Source organism: Lepisosteus platostomus, unplaced genomic scaffold (genome assembly GCF_059453375.1).
Source record: "Lepisosteus platostomus isolate fLepPlt1 unplaced genomic scaffold, fLepPlt1.hap1 Scaffold_75_H1, whole genome shotgun sequence".
Classification (NCBI taxonomy): domain Eukaryota; kingdom Metazoa; phylum Chordata; class Actinopteri; order Semionotiformes; family Lepisosteidae; genus Lepisosteus; species Lepisosteus platostomus.
This window is the reverse complement of record NW_028291687.1, coordinates 289,361-305,409: the sequence shown is the minus strand read 5'-3', so window position 1 is coordinate 305,409 and position 16,049 is coordinate 289,361. Positions and strand designations below refer to the sequence as shown.

Below are 16,049 nucleotides of genomic sequence, written 5' to 3'. Positions count from 1 at the left end.
GAGGCAAGAGGGGCAAAGCTGCGATAAGGTAAAATCATTTTTTGAAAGAGATTGTTGTCAGAATGCACATCCGTATCCCAAACAGAATCTCTAGTAAAATATGATCATTTGTGAAATAGGCAAATGAGTGTCAGCTACAATATGATTGCTACATATCTGCATTTGTTGGTATTTAAGGAGTAAGAGTGCAGGTTTAAACCTGCGATCCAGTGTGTTGAAGAATTTCACAACACTACCTCTAGCACATATGGAAATAAATCCTCATAATGATTATTGCCCTGGGCATGTACCAAAAAATCAGTGAGCATATATATATATATCACTGGGTTGAAGCTAGAAACACAGAATAACTGCAAACACATCCTAAATACAGTGTTCCAGCACCTTTGACCTCATCCAGAACGTATCATTTCTTGAAAGGGATTGCTGTCCGAATGCACATCTGAATCCCAAACAGAATCTCTAGTAAAATACGATCATTTGTGAAACAGGCAAATGACTGTCTCAGGGGCCCATTTCTCATTGTCAGACACATGTATGCAATGCTTTCACTGTGCATTGAGCAATAGGGATCAAAAACACCGCAGGTAAGGTTAGAAGTCATGTTCTATGATCATTTCTTTCAGCATTAGGGACTAAATATACTAAACGTATGATGCTAAAATGTTATTTTTACATATATTAATGTAATAAATGATTGCTTATGCTTTATAAACAAATCTAATTATAATAAAAGCTTAAGTTTTGTATTTATCTTGTACCATAGAACATGATTTTCTTTGTATTTCAAGCCCACAAAGTGTCCAAATGATGCACCTTTGACCTCATCCAGAACGTATCATTTCTTGAAAGGGATTGCTGTCCGAATGCACATCTGAATCCCAAACAGAATCTCTAGTAAAATACGATCATTTGTGAAACAGGCAAATGACTGTCTCAGGGGCCCATTTCTCATTGTCAGACACATGTATGCAATGCTTTCACTGTGCATTGAGCAATAGGGATCAAAAACAGAATGGAAACAGACATGGAAACCAACAAGGATGGGATTTGAACCCATGCGTGCAAAGCACAATAGATTAGCAATCCATCACCTTAACCACTCGGCCACCTCGTCGACAAAACTGGGCTGTCCCAACTGGGTTGGCGCGCTCCAGATGATCTTTTTCTTTTTTTTCCCTCGTACTCGAGGGTCATTTTCCTGTTCCACATGCGATTTCAATATTTTCCTTGGGAGATGTCAAGCCAGCAAGCCACTGCTGTGGTTCAGTGGCCAGCGTGGAGTTCAGTGGCCCTGTTGTACACAGAAAGCACATTGAGCTCCTTGGACATGAAAAGTTCCAGATAAAAGCCATTTGTCATCCTTTCTCTTGGTGTCGATGTTGCTATTGTATGTAAAGGTGGCAACTTGCTCAGCGAGCAGGCGGAGCACACACTGAATGCAGATGTGTCTGAGTGGTGTGTCCAAGTGGCTGCAAAAGGACAGCACTCCCAGGGCGCTGTGGCTTAGTTGGTTAAAGCGCCTGCCTAGTAAACAGGAAGCCCTGGGTCTGAATCCCAGTGGATAACCGCCTACGGCTAGACTTAATTAAATGCAAGTATTCCTTTCCTGTCTTTAACACGACTTGTTTTTCTTAAAATGGATGCAACTTGCAAAACATGAAATACAAACCTTGCTAATCAGCGCTAGCAGCTGGCAAAAAAAAAGAAGTCAGCAATGTTTTTTTTCTTTAACCTTAACCCTGCTAATGGAGAAGAGTTAAACGACCGAGTCTATGCAGCTTAAACGGTGTGCACGTCGGGATCTTAGCTGAAAGGGTGGTAAATCACGCTCACCCCAGTCCTTAATCTTTTAAAGAGGATACAAAATTGAACCTAGTCGCCACATCACATACATCCTGTTCAATGATAAAAAGGTAACATCTATCCTCGCTCCAGAGTAAATCTTACGTTGAGGGCATATTTTTTTTCACTTTACCGTGAATCGGGCTCGGCTGCACAGAGGAGAGAGCAGAGCAATGAGGTCACGGGGACAGGGGAGTCACACGCTGGCTGTTTGAACACGCGGAAGATCACTGAGGGATCCACAGTATATGGACCCTCCGTGCGCAATCAGTCCGCACTCCGGACTCTGAATCCTGCCATCCGAGTTAAGATCTCGGCAGAACCTGAAGCGCAGTTCCTTCTTAAAACGTAATCTGGTGAGCATTTCTAGAATCGTACTTGTATAGATGCAGCCTTTAATGTGTTGCTAGGTTAAAATTGATGACTTCTTGTATTTCAGTAGGCAACTGCCCTCTTGATTTCAGATTGAATTTCTTTATTACAGGGGCGCTTTTATGATGACAGAGTCATGTTCAGGTACTTTGCTTGATGGAGGAAGCTCATTTCGGACTCTGTGATCTGCTCACCTGGAAAGGTCTGCTGTACTACTACAAGAGAGAAGTAGAGTCTGGAAGAAGGGACAATTTTATGATGCTTTGGAAGGTAGTTTTTTTTTTCTTTGAAATCGAAATGAATCAGAATATCAGAGCAAAAGACAAACTCTTGGTTTGGTTTAAAGAGATATGGTTTTAAAACAGACAAAATGTAGAAAACAGGTGTTTCTCACTTCTGGAAAAGAATGGACCGGGGTATTTTCCTAGTTGCAGTGCTGAGCTCACCGGCTTGCAGTCCTGCAGTGTTGCACCAGGGTCAGTGGTGCAATGGATAACACGTTTGACTACGGATCAGGAGATTGTAGGTTCGACTTCCGCCTGGCTCGGGTCGTTTTTAAACGCATCAGGCTACTCCCTAAGTAGCCTGTGCTACTTACTGTATTGTAATCGTACCCAGTAAGAGATTTCCTTCATGTAAATGAACTGCACTTGACAGCTTTAGAAAAACACCTGGGCTCAGTACGGTGCTGAGAGCTAATCGTTGCTGTTGTTCTAATTAGCACGCACTGCATCGGCTATGAACCCGAACTTTTCAATTATTCCGATCAGTAAGTCAACACGTAGTCCACATGAAAGGTAGAAATATTCTCTTGTCTGTCTCTTGTTTGTATAGAACTGAATGTCCCTGACAATGTACTGTTAGTTTTAATTGAAGAACGGCATTTGTGTTCAAATATACCAGACAAGTTTACGTAACTGCTCATGCGACACTCAGTTGTAATTAGTCAAGAAATAAAGTCGAACAACAGCTGCGGGTTTGATTCTGAACGTATGAGATTGCAGCGTCTTTTACTTCCATTGACAAATGATAGAGATTCGAAGAGAGATCCTTCAGACCAGCAAGCAAACCCACGGCTATTTCGGTTTTCTATCTAGGCAACGTTGGTGTCTGCAATAGCATACATGAAAGCGTGATGCAATTTCTGTGGCTACATTTGTTGCACGTCATGCACAGTAAGAGTGTTTCTAACACCAAATAAAAAGTCAACAATTAGCGATCACGCCTTCTCAGTTAACCCACTGAAACCCTTGCTGTTAACAGTTCTTTAATGCGTGCTTTACGAGCACCTACATATCGTGTCGGTTCTTTCAGCTTTATTCATTAGGTTTTCAAAGGCATAAGTAGAGCACCAGAGGTGCGAACGCAGAATGTATGGTAATCTGAAGAACTGCTTTCCATGGCAGCGGGTCCAAGCGATTTAACGTTTTTATAGTACCGGGAAAGGAGAAGCGGCACTTTGCCTTTGCCGCGCAGGCACAAGGCGACGTGCGGCAGACGCAGGAGTCGGCAAGTTCTGAACCTGCGCGGGGAGTCCCTAACGCATTTCGAATCCATCGCCTTAACCACTCGGCCATGACAAAAGCGAGCTCGCTGCCGCCGCATTCCTCCTATAATCTAACACGGAGTGCGAGGTGGCTGCGGAAACCTTTTTAAAGTCGCTCTCCGTTAAAAAAAAAAAACCTTTCACAAGATTCGTGCCGGCAGACAGACACGCCTCAGAGGGTTTAAGGCTGGCTTCACGTTCAAATGATAAAGTCCCCCAGTCCGGATGTCAAAATGCAACTTTGGCAGACAGAAAAAACAGCAACAAACCACAAATGTGGAAAAGGATTTTACAAGCTGCACCACACTGCACTTTCAAAAGCATTTACATTCGTGTTAGACGCAGGAATTGCCTTTGATTTGCGCGCTTACGAACGCCATGGAAAACGAAACAAAACTAAAGCCCTCAGCTCCTGCACTTGATTATAATGCCGTTACGTGTCGAAGCAGGAATTTACGTCATCCTACCACTGCAACACGGGGAATAGAGGGAAATGAGCACAATCTACGAATTGTCTCTAAACAGTCCCTACAGTTGTAAGACGCCTGGAAGCGTGCACCCCCATCATTAATCTTTGCGCATCTGTGCAAGGTAAACTCTGGAGCAGTCTCTGAAACGGCTCAAAGGAAACACGTGATTGATTCCATGTGCATCTGGGGTTCATTTCTTATTTACATTTAATTCAAGGGAAAGGCTTGGGTCAGTTTCAGACGGCCTCCAACAGCGAGATTCACGCGCCCCACCTTCAGCCCAATCTGCGCCGCCAGAACGCCAACGGCTCCTCTGGTCTCTGGGGTGCGGTTGTGACCCTGTAACCTAAAGTGTTGGTGGCAGACAAATGGAGACTAACAGGTGATGTCCTAGGACATGACTACATTGTGACACTCGGTGGGGATGGTGACCATTGCTTGGAAAAGAGTGCGAGGCCCCTTTAGAAAAACATTTTGTTAACAGGCATTCTGCCTCAGCCTAAACACCTATAGCTTGCAAAGCGCATGCTATTAGACAGGCACCTCTGCAAGACCTTAAGAGTCTCTTAAACTAGTGATAGTAAGGTGTTCCCAATGGGCGATGTTTGGCTTTCAAATCATCTGTCTGTGGAAGCGCCGAGATGCAGCTGTTTAAGGCTTAGAAGCAGCTGACTGTTTCACTAGCTAGCTGATTACTGTCAGTCAGGGAGCTCAGAGGTGAAAAGCCTGTCTGAGAGACAATTCGCCGTTGTTCAGTTCAATATGTTCCGTACCAGCTCGGCGCACCTGAGATCATCTTGGTAGCCGTGTAGCTCAGATGAGTGAGAGCGTGTCTGTGTGTACCACCGTGATTGGATGCCGGTCCTTCTCAGGTCACAGTAAACCTTCTGCTGCCTAACTTTCCTAATTTTGGGGATCCCTTTGTAAAAGCAAAGGAAAAAAAAACTGGCTCTTCATCAGCATGATCGACCCAACCCAGTGTGCCCCAGTGGCCTAATGGATAAGGCACTGGCTTCCTAAGCCAGGGTTTGTGGGTTTGAGTCCCATCTGGGGTGCTCCTGTCCCATTTTGAGCGTACAAATGTCCTTGTGATTTGCAAAGCTGCAACCCCACCTTACTCAGTGAGCGTCTCTGCTTTTCTCTCACATACAGTTGGGAGAAAAACTTTTGTAAACAGCCCTTCGGAATGATGTGGATTTCTGCATGAATGGCTCCTAACATGTGATCTTATCTTTATCTAAGTCATAATAATTAATAAAGAGAGTCTGATTTAACAAACAACACACGCCCAACATTTGACATTGCTGTTTCTTTATTGACCAAATGGTTTAAAAAATCAAGGTCATTGATGGAAAAAGTACGTGAACCCTTATATTAAGGAGCTAGTGGAACCTCCTTTATGACAAAAACCTCAACCCCCACTTTCTGTAGCGGCTGGTCAGACCTGAGCAGCGGTTAGGAGGTATTTTGGCCTATTCCTCTATGAAAAACTGTTTCAGTTCATGTATATTTTTGGGATGTCTTGCACTGAACGGCCTGCTTCAGATCACGCCACAGCACTTCAATGGGATTGGGGTCAGGACTCTTACTTGGCCATCCCAAAATACGGAATTTCTTTTGTTTCAGCCACTCTGTTGTTGATGTACTCCTTTGTTTTTGTCATGCTGCATGACCCAGCGTCTTTCGAGTTTTAGATCACAGGCAGACACCCTGACATTCTGCTGTAGATTTTCCTGATACATCTTGGAATTCATCGGTCCCTCGATGATTGCAAGCCGTACAGCCTCCGCCATCCTTCCCAGGTGGGATGAGGTTTTGGAGTTGGTATGCAGTGTTTTGTTATCTCCAAACATAACGCTGTGCACATTTACCAACAAGTTCAACTTTTGTCACGTCTGTCCACAGAACATTGTTCCAGGAGTTGCTGTGGAACATCCATGTGGTCTTTAGCAAACTTGAGAGGGGCAGTGGTGGTTTTTTTGGGGGGGAGAGCAGTGGTTTCCTCCATGGTGACCTCGCATGATCACCACTCCTGTTCAGATTTCTTCTTATGGTGGACTCATGAACACAGACGTAAGACAAAGTCAACCACCTGTTCGCTAGATCCCATCCCCACTCAGCTAGTCAAAGATTCCCTCGAAGGACTGGCAGGACCTATAATTAGTATGATGAATGCATCGCTTGCGTCAGGCGTTGTACCTGATCAATTTAAGGTAGCGGTTGTTAGACCACTCCTTAAGAAGTCAAATTTGGATCCACAAGTTCTTAACAACTACAGGCCTGTCTCAAAGGTCCCATTTCAATCTAAAAGTCTTGGGAGAATAGTTGTTGCCCAACGTCAATCGTATCTGGATTCAAATAATATACTTGAGAAATTTCAGTCTGGTTTCTGAAACTGCATTAACAAGAGTCGTAAATGATATTCTCTTAGCTACTGATGCGGGGAATGCAACAGTGCTTGTGCTTCTAGATCTTAGAGCTGCCTTTGACATGGTTGACCTCTCTGTTTTGTTACACAGGCTTGAGTTTGAGGTTGGCTTATCTGGAACCGTCCTTCAGTGGTTTACTTCACATTTTACTCATCGTTTTCATTATGTTCAAATATCTAATAATTGTACTGCTTCATCAATGTCACCAGTTCAATTTGGGGTACCAGAAGATCAGTGCTGGGACCAATATTGCTCTCTCTCTCAACATGCTGCTGCTAGGTAGGATAATATGAAAAAATAATATGAACTTTCATTCATATGCTGATGACACTCAAATAAACATTTTGTTTACACCAAACGACAACTCTTCTATTATCAGTTTAGTTAAATGCATTAAGGAAGGAAATACTTGGATGTGTGAAAACTTTTTGTTACTCAACTCTGAGAAAAATGAGGATCTGTTGATCGGAGGCAACAATACTGATAGGACTACTATAACTTCAGCACTTAACTCAGAGGATTTAAACATTTGCCTCAAAGAGACAGCACGTAACCTAGGCGGCATATTAAACACAAGGCTCTTAACAACTTGCATTGTTAAGTGCCTTGGGACAACCTTGTTGTGAAAGGCGCTATATAGAAATACATTGATTTGAATTGAATTCACAATGTAAAATGTTGTGTGTGTTGTTTGTTAAACAAGACTGTCTTTATTTATCAAAAAATAAAAGGAATTTGCTAGGAATGCAAACGTTAGGTTGCGCTTCTTCATGCTGCATCGTCGGCATGAGTGGAGCTTTTTAAACGTCTGTACTTACTGTGCCCCATAAGAAATCGTTTGTCCCCGTTCAAAAGAGATTGTGCGATGTCCTGCAGTGTTCGCAAAGCAAACCTTTGACAGTTTGAAAAGAGGAATTTATTCTGCTTCCTGTGCGTGCAGTAATTACAAAGTTGAACGTCTTTACACGATTTGCTGCAGTTTTCAGTGGGCGGGCTTTGTCAAATGGCTTGGAAAAACGCACTGTGTTTCGGCTCGGGAAACATCATGAGAAGTGTCCTGCATGTTTTCTGTGTATAGCTGTCTTTTATCGCATACAGAATTCATTCGAAATCATTGATTTCTCCAATTAACAAGGGTCCCTTAAAAGATTAGTCAAAGTAACGTCTAATCGGATTAGTTTCCTTAGAGCTGGTTCAGAGTTTGCTCAAGAGTTTACCTTTCACAGATGCGCAAAGAAGAATGTTGGGGGTGCATGCTTCAAGGTGCCTTATAGCTGTAGGGAGTGATTCGAGACGATTCGTGGCGTGTGCTCGTTCCCATATACCGTACGCCCCGGGGTGCAGTGCTAGGATGACGTACAATACCGCTTGGGCACGTAACGGCGTTATATGCAAGTGCGGGACGTGAGGGTTTTCGTTTGTTCATTTTGTTTTGCTCTGCTTTGCTTTGTTTCGTGGTCAAGAGGCGTAAGGTAAGTCGTAATCCAGGGAGAACACTGGTGGCAAACAGTCCGAGGTGAGAGGCGAGGTCCAAAGTCGAAAAGGCAGAAACGCCAGGTAGAGCTCTCAAGGAGTAGACTCAATACCAGCGGGAAGCAGGTAAAGATGGTAAAAATAGCACTGCGTACCGCACGGTGGAGTGTGTGCAGGTGGGTTAACTTGTGCGGCGGCGTTTGTTAATAATCACCCGCTGCTGGTGCTGTTTAGATTGCTTTAGATTGTTTTAGTTGGTCTTAACTGCCTGGCGGTCATGACAAGCTCCTCTTTAAGCTGTGGTTTAGTTTTGCATTCATGTGTTTCTAGAGCAGTTATTTATGGGGGTGGGTGGGTCTTTCACAGAGGCTCAGGACAAATCCCCCGCCTGAAAGTCTAATGTGTGCGTTCAGAGAGTCACAGGTCAAGAGCCAGGCAGGAGGACAATGGACAGAAGAGCCAACGAACTAAAAATAAAAGAACAGATATGAAAAAGCCACCATCTTTTTCTTTTTGACATTTTCCGACTTTCACGCAAGCCAGGACAAAGTTGCTTGTAGCTACTTGTGGATTCAAATACTCTATCGAGTGCTTTGATGAGTTTTTGCAATTTGATTGTCGTCCTGTCAGCCTGTTTCTGTTTTTTTTTTTTCAATCTAGGGATGGAAAGTATGAGGGAAATGATGGAGCAATCAATAACCGCTCCGGAAAAATGGCAGAAAGAAATGGTCCGTCACTAAGGACATTTGTGAAGCAGAGGACTGACATCACCACAAAGGCGACACATTCTGCTGATGGTTTTGGTGAATAATGATTGAGGCGCGTTAAGAGAAAGGTAGCTGTGTCAGCATGCGTAGGCTGCAAAGGATCAAGCAAAGGTTTACTCCATGCTGAAAAGAGAAGAAAAGAAGCACAATGTTTCGACTGTGGAGCCTTCTGCGCCATCTTCTTTAGCGGTGATGATGTTTACATTGGAAAAACAGAGACATGCGTCCCTGGGTGGGCTTGAACCACCAACCTTTCGGTTAACAGCCGAACGCGCTAACCGATTGCGCCACAGAGACTGACGGCCGCTTGTGCTCCCTACATTTGCAGGTTTATGGTCAAAGAAAATAATCACTTGCGCTTCTTGCAGCCGGCAATCTTTTTCCACTGACAACCAAGAAATGGATTTCATCTTTCACAAGCTGTATGGATTTCTTCAAAAACAAGTTATTCCAGAAAGGAAATGAATTCTTGCATTAAACTGAACCAAGCTGTACATGTTTGTCTGAAATGAGACATTCGGCACAACAAGACACGGAGAGAGGCACCGCTGGTATTCAGACCCAGGATCGCCTGCTTACCAGGCAGGCATTTTAAGCCACTAGGGAACAGCGCCAGCGGAGCACCGCGCTTTTACAGACACTTGGACACATCTGCGTTCGGTGTGCACTTAACCTGCTCTCTGAGCCCGTTGCCTCCGTCCCATTTAATAGCAGAACTGACGCCAAGAGAAATGATGAGAAATGGCATTTATCGGGCACTTTTCATGTCCAAGGAGCTCAATGCCCTTGACACCTCCCCAAGGCGACAGAGCTGTGCATTCTTTGGCGACACCATTTTTTCTTTTGTTTAATTTCTATACTTATTGATAGAATAAAAACGATATGTCATGTACTGTAAGGGAAATGTCTCTTTTCATGGGGAAAGCTAGCACCAGCAAATGTTGTGTTTAGAAGAAGTGATTTAACATGACACGTGACCTAATTTACCGGAGCAAAAGCTCACCCAGCAAGCCCTGCTTTACTTCTACAGGAGAGAAGTACTGTAGAGTCTGCAAGATGTTCAGCTGGGTACCTACGTCAGCATGCCTCGGCTGCAAAGGAACAAGTAATAGGTTTATTGCATGCTGAAAAGAGAAAAACGGAAACACAGCGTTTCGACTGTGAGGTCTTCTCACACCTGAAGAAGCCTCACACCTGTAAAAGGCTCCATGGTTTTCTTTCTTCTCTTTTCAACATGGAATACACCTATTGTCTGCAAGATGTGACAATTTCATGGTGTTTTGGAAGAAAACCTTTTTTCTTTGAATTCAAAATCAATCGGAATTTCAGCACGACACATCAACACTTTTTCTGTTTTAAGGAGATGATATTTTAAACCTGATAAAAATAGTAGGAAACACAAGTTTCTTGCTGTGAAAATTTAGATGGGGAAGTGTACTACTAGTAGCAGTGTAGAGCTCTCTGTGGTGGAGTGCAAGCACGTGTTCTATGGGCCAGTGGCGTAATGGATAACGCTTCTGACTTTGGATCAGAAGATTGTAAGTTCGAGTCCTGCCTGGCTCGCGAGGCTTTTAAACCTCTTAGGTTCCTCGGTAACAGGTTGCCGTCATGTATATGAACTATAGAAAAGCATTTGCCACAACCCGTAAATTAGCACGCAAGTGCGGGCTGGTGAACACAGAACTGTATGGAGATCATCTCCAGCTCCGAGCTCAATTGCAATGAAAAAACTTGCAGAAAAGAACTGGAGAGCAGCTGAATTTGTGCTCAGTAGGGTGGGGAGGACTCAGCATTGCTATTGTTCTAATTGGCATGAACTGCAGGGGATCTGAATCAGAACATGTCAGATAGTTCGATCATTGCGTCAATATGTAGGCCACGTTAATACAGAATTATTACTTTGTCTGTCTCGTCTTTGTATATAGCTGAATGTCCCTGACAATTTCATGTTAGTTTTTAAGAATGACATTGGTGCTAATATATACATATATAGCATATAAGGAAAACGTAAATGTTTAGTCCATGCTGAAAAGATAAGAAAACCGCCACAACGTTTCATCTTGGAATAAATCTTTACTTGTTGTTTTGCAGCCTACCCATTCTGACCTAACTCCTCCCTTGAAATTCCCTAACAGATAAGGGTACGTAACGGCTCATGCGATGCTCAGTTGCAATTTGTCCCAAAACAAACAAGAACAGCAGCTGAGGGTTTGAGTTTGAACATGCACTGTATTAAAGCAGCTTTTATTTCCATTGATAAATGCTAGATATTCCTACAGAGATTCTCCAGGTGAGTAAGCGATTCCTGTTTCTGTTTCTATTTCTGTTTCATATATATACATTATATATATATATGTTACATGTGTCTCTGCAATAGTATAAATGTGTTATACACTATCAGGGGCTGCTTTTTTGTGCACCTCATCTACAACAAGGGTTTTTTTTTTCATTTATGTTTGTGGACCTTCACCATTTGAGGAAGTGAGTTAGATAAGAAAGTTACAGGTATGGTGAGCAATGACTGACAAAGGCACGTACTGCGTATTCCTTACAGAAGTGTAAGCAATTTGTTCTAAAAAACACCGGCTAAAGTCCAACATCGTTAGCAATCTTATTACTTAAACAGAATTAACATCAATAAACTGTAAGGTGCTGGTACATGCGAGTAGATTTGATCTTCTATTAAACAAAAATGCAATTACAGCTCTAAAAAGGTCAACCTAGACTTCTGTAACAGATCTGTTCAGGTCATCGCTGTTTCTCTGACCTTGTGAGTCTTTGGAATTTTAAAAGTGTATTTTGCTTGCCTTTCATGTGGTTTGTGTACAAGTCACTGTGGCGTATGCGGTCCTACACAGCCTTGCTATAGACGTGACGAGCCTCCGCTATGTTGCAATGGAGAACAGGTTCAGTACGGAGCTGCCGAGAAAATTCAGCTGGAAAGCTCGTTGCAGAAAAGCATTGTTATCTGTGTCCAGCGGCAAAGCGTCCTTCGTGGGTGCTGAAGAATCGATTTCACAGGCTGCGGGTCCAGGCGATTTAGAGTGTTAAAGGTCCCAGCGAAAACGAAACGGCGCTGGTCCTTTTACACGCACGCACGCAACCAAATGCAAAGGACGCCGTAGTCGGCAGGATTTGAACCTGCGCGGGGAGACCCCAACAGATTTCAAGTCCGTCACCTTAACCACTCGGCCACGAGTACAGCGAGCGCCGCGGCCGCTGCCTTCTTGCTACAATGGAACAGGGAGTGCGAGGCGGCGGCAGCAGCGGAGGCAACTTTTTTCAAGTTCGCTCTCCGTTTAAGAAACCTTTTACGCCATACGTGCAAGCACACACACACACACACACCTCAGAGGACTTAAGGGTGGCTTCAAGTTGGAATGATAAAGTCTCCCCGTTCGGACATGAAAACAGAACGTTCTTAGACAGAAAGCAATCAACAACGGAGACATGTGGACGACGATTTTAGTCACTGCACTTTGAATAGCATTTTTACTCCAGTTACAGGAGATGCACCAATGGCCCTTGACCTACGCTCTTACCAATGCCTTGAACATTCAAACAAAACAGCCCTCAAGTCCTGCGGTTTAATATAACGCTGTTACGTGTCGAGGCAGTATTTGACTCTGTCCTACCGTTGAGACACGGGGCGTATATGGAAACGAACACATGCTACGGATCGTCTCTAATCGGTCCCTACAGTTGGAAGGCTCCTTGAAGCGTGCACCCCCATCATTCATCTTTGCGCATCTGTGAAAGGTAGACTCTTGAGCAATGTTTGAGCCAGCTCTAAGGCAACTAGTGCTATTGGACAGACACCTCTGGAAGATCCTAAGAGTCTCTTAACACCACTTCCAGCAGCAAGCTTAATTGTTCGCTGGAGGTCTCCCACCCAGGTACTGACCAGGCAAAGAATCACCAGTACATTGAATGAGGAAGTTAATCCTGAAATCCAATTACATATCTCAAGGTAAGACAAATCCATAAGAACATGTCTTAGTATTACTTCGTTTACATTAGTATGGCACTGAGTTGGAGCTCCTCTTTAAGCTGTGGTTTAGTTTTGCATTCATGTGTTTCTAGAGCAGTTATTTATGGGGGTGGGTGGGTCTTTCACAGAGGCTCAGGACAAATCCCCCGCCTGAAAGTCTAATGTGTGCGTTCAGACAGTCACAGGTCAAGAGCCAGGCAGGAGGACAATGGACAGAAGAGCCAACGAACTAAAAATAAAAGAACAGATATGAAAAAGCCACCATCTTTTTCTTTTTGACATTTTCCGACTTTCATGCAAGCCAGGACAAAGTTGCTCGTAGCTACTTGTGGATTCAAATACTCTATCGAGTGCTTTGATGAGTTTTTGCAATTTGATTGTCGTCCTGTCAGCCTGTTTCTGTTTTTTTTTTTTTCAATCTAGGGATGGAAAGTATGAGGGAAATGATGGAGCAATCAATAACCGCTCCGGAAAAATGGCAGAAAGAAATGGTCCGTCACTAAGGACATTTGTGAAGCAGAGGAGTGACATCACCACAAAGGCGACACATTCTGCTGATGGTTTTGGTGAATAATGATTGAGGCGCGTTAAGAGAAAGGTAGCTGTGTCAGCATGCGTAGGCTGCAAAGGATCAAGCAAAGGTTTACTCCATGCTGAAAAGAGAAGAAAAGAAGCACAACGTTTCGACTGTGGAGCCTTCTGCGCCATCTTCTTTAGCGGTGATGATGTTTACATTGGAAAAACTGAGACATGCGTCCCTGGGTGGGCTTGAACCACCAACCTTTCGGTTAACAGCCGAACGCGCTAACCGATTGCGCCACAGAGACTGCTCCCTACATTTGCAGGTTTATGGTCAAAGAAAACAATCACTTGCGCTTCTTGCAGCCGGCAATCTTTTTCCACTGACAACCAAGAAATGGATTTCATCTTTCACAAGCTGTATGGATTTTGAAATGTATGGACGATGCCAGGTGTCCCACAACACCACAGCGCCGACACACCTTTGGTTGTCCCACATAAAAAACATAGCCATTGCAGGCGCCCAGCCGGATTGTAGAGGGCAGGTGCCTTAAGCCTCCATTTACATTGTCCGGTAGCAAGCGAACCTCGAATTTCCTTGCTCCTGTTTTTATACCGTCAACATCTCTAACCTCAGTTCCATGGTGGACGGTGCAGTACTGCTTAAGCCAGGTGTGAATGTCCTCCGTCTTTGCCAGTTCCGAGAACATAACAACATGCACCGTTTTCCTCTCTCTCTGTGTCAGAGGCTGCAAGTTGATCTTCTCAAGGGCAGGAACTTTCCCTCTTTTTGCCTCAAACACATCCACACATTGTTCAAACAGAGAATAGGTAGCAAAAACAACCTCAAATGCTTTCTGACCTGGGAGAGCGAAGATGAAATCCAAGTGCCGAGGTTCAAAGCCACGTTCCTTCTGTAACACTTTTCTGCTGAACTGCATACGATCCATGAAGAGGTCATCCAAAAGCTCAAAACGTACAGCATTCTTGCGGGATCCAAAGGTTGCCATCTCAAACTGCAAAACAAACACTGCTTCCACAAAACAAGAAAACAATCCAACTACTCTAACTACAGGCTGATCAAGGTATCTCCCCTGCCAGGTAAGCCGAGAGCCGCAGGCGATGAGCCCAGAGCTGAACGGGCCCCACTGGCTCGTTTGTAAGGCCAGGTGCATTGCCAACCACGACCGGCAGGGCAGAGGCCTTGAAGGCGGCCTGGGCTCCTGCAGCTGTCCAGCCACGCACTCTGGTTTCTCTTCATCTCGTACAAATCTTTTGCCTTTTACTAAAGATTTCCATGGAGAGGAACATGAATGAGTTCCATACAATTTTTGTGCTTCCCTGCCTTCGGGTGGGGCGCAGCTGGGCTGGTCAAAGAGAGAAACTAAAACCGCTCACAATCGCTCTTATTACGGCGACTGTGGCCGTCTGCTCTGCGAGTCCTCGGTCTCCGCCTCTCTGATTGGCGCTCTTTTCTTTGGGGGGCGGGAATATGCTGTGAAATATGAAGCGTTACAGCAACGACATGCCATGAGACGATTGATAACGATTTCCATAGGATCCCCGCGGTTGCCTGGCAACCGTCAGCTTTGCGCAGTGGCAGTATCGTAGCCTGTGAGGTTTAGCCGAGGCGCGATTATTGCTAGTTGAAAACTTTTCCCAATACCCCGCTTCCGCCGGTTTGCAATACAATCGGCGAAAGCAATTTTTGACAGTCTCGTCAGAGACTGAGCAAGGTGTTTAAAGACAGATTTTGTCATGGTAACATCATGGTAGAAAGAAACAAGCTTGTTACGTCTCAACAGAAACGCTCTTTAGCTCTTTCAGCGTTATGCAGAGAACAGCGTCTGTCGAGATCACTTTTGAGTCAGCGCGAAACGCCGTGTGCTGTCAGTTTGATTTCATATTGCTCGTAGCGGCGCCCGGCTTTTGTCTGTCAAACGTTAGGTTGCGCTTCTTCATGCTGCATCGTCGGCATGAGTGGAGCTTTTTAAACGTCTGTACTTACTGCGCCCCATAAGAAATCGTTTGTCCCCGTTCAAAAGAGATTGTGCGATGCCCTGCAGCGTTCGCAAAGCAAACCTTTGACAGTTTGAAAAGAGGAATTTATTCTGCTTCCTGTGCGTGCAGTAGTTACAAAGTTGAACGTCTTTACACGATCTGCTGCAGTTTTCAGTGGGCGGGCTTTGTCAGATGGCTTGGAAAAACGCACTGTGTTTCGGCTCGGGAAACATCATGAGCAGTGTCCTGCATGTTTTCTGTGTATAGCTGTCTTTTAACGCATACAGAATTCATTCGAAATCATTGTAAGATTCTCCCTCAGTTCCGTTGTGCAGTGCTTTACCTCTTTCAAAAGGCTTCACTTTCCTAGTCACATTCCAAGGCTCATCGAACCCGGGCTGTTTCCTCCAGCGGTATAGTATTGCAGTGAGACAGCACGATGCCTGCAAGACTATGTCACACTAAACGCCACAGATTGTGTTTGTCCGTTCGTGTCAGTCGTCCTGCAGCCACGGGAAGTGGGACACAAACATGCTGCAATGCTTTCAGGACGTTAGGATTTGTTTGTGCAACATCCGAGAAGAGTACTTGTGGCTTGAATGTGAACTGTACGTGCCCGCCCCCTTTCCTCTGTAG

At 44.4% G+C, this 16,049-nt stretch overlaps 7 non-coding genes across 7 annotated transcripts; 4 read left to right on the top strand and 3 right to left on the bottom strand.

Moving 5' to 3' along the window:
* The first annotated feature begins 5,215 nt into the window (after window positions 1-5,215).
* Window positions 5,216-5,288, top strand: trnar-ccu (transfer RNA arginine (anticodon CCU)). Its single transcript has one exon. It is a non-coding gene; the product is annotated as a tRNA-Arg (tRNA).
* Window positions 5,289-9,125: 3,837 nt separating this feature from the next.
* On the bottom strand, window positions 9,126-9,199 carry trnan-guu (transfer RNA asparagine (anticodon GUU)). The gene has a single exon. It is a non-coding gene; the product is annotated as a tRNA-Asn (tRNA).
* A 1,193-nt stretch (window positions 9,200-10,392) lies between these two features.
* On the top strand, window positions 10,393-10,465 carry trnaq-uug (transfer RNA glutamine (anticodon UUG)). The gene has a single exon. It is a non-coding gene; the product is annotated as a tRNA-Gln (tRNA).
* Window positions 10,466-12,022: 1,557 nt separating this feature from the next.
* On the bottom strand, window positions 12,023-12,104 carry trnas-uga (transfer RNA serine (anticodon UGA)). Its single transcript has one exon. It is a non-coding gene; the product is annotated as a tRNA-Ser (tRNA).
* A 1,542-nt stretch (window positions 12,105-13,646) lies between these two features.
* Window positions 13,647-13,720, bottom strand: trnan-guu (transfer RNA asparagine (anticodon GUU)). The gene has a single exon. It is a non-coding gene; the product is annotated as a tRNA-Asn (tRNA).
* Window positions 13,721-14,653: 933 nt separating this feature from the next.
* LOC148631636 (U5 spliceosomal RNA) lies at window positions 14,654-14,770 on the top strand. Its single transcript, XR_015934636.1, has one exon. It is a non-coding gene; the product is annotated as a U5 spliceosomal RNA (small nuclear RNA).
* A 227-nt stretch (window positions 14,771-14,997) lies between these two features.
* Window positions 14,998-15,139, top strand: LOC148631635 (U4 spliceosomal RNA). The gene has a single exon (XR_015934644.1). It is a non-coding gene; the product is annotated as a U4 spliceosomal RNA (small nuclear RNA).
* The last annotated feature ends 910 nt before the right edge of the window (window positions 15,140-16,049 follow it).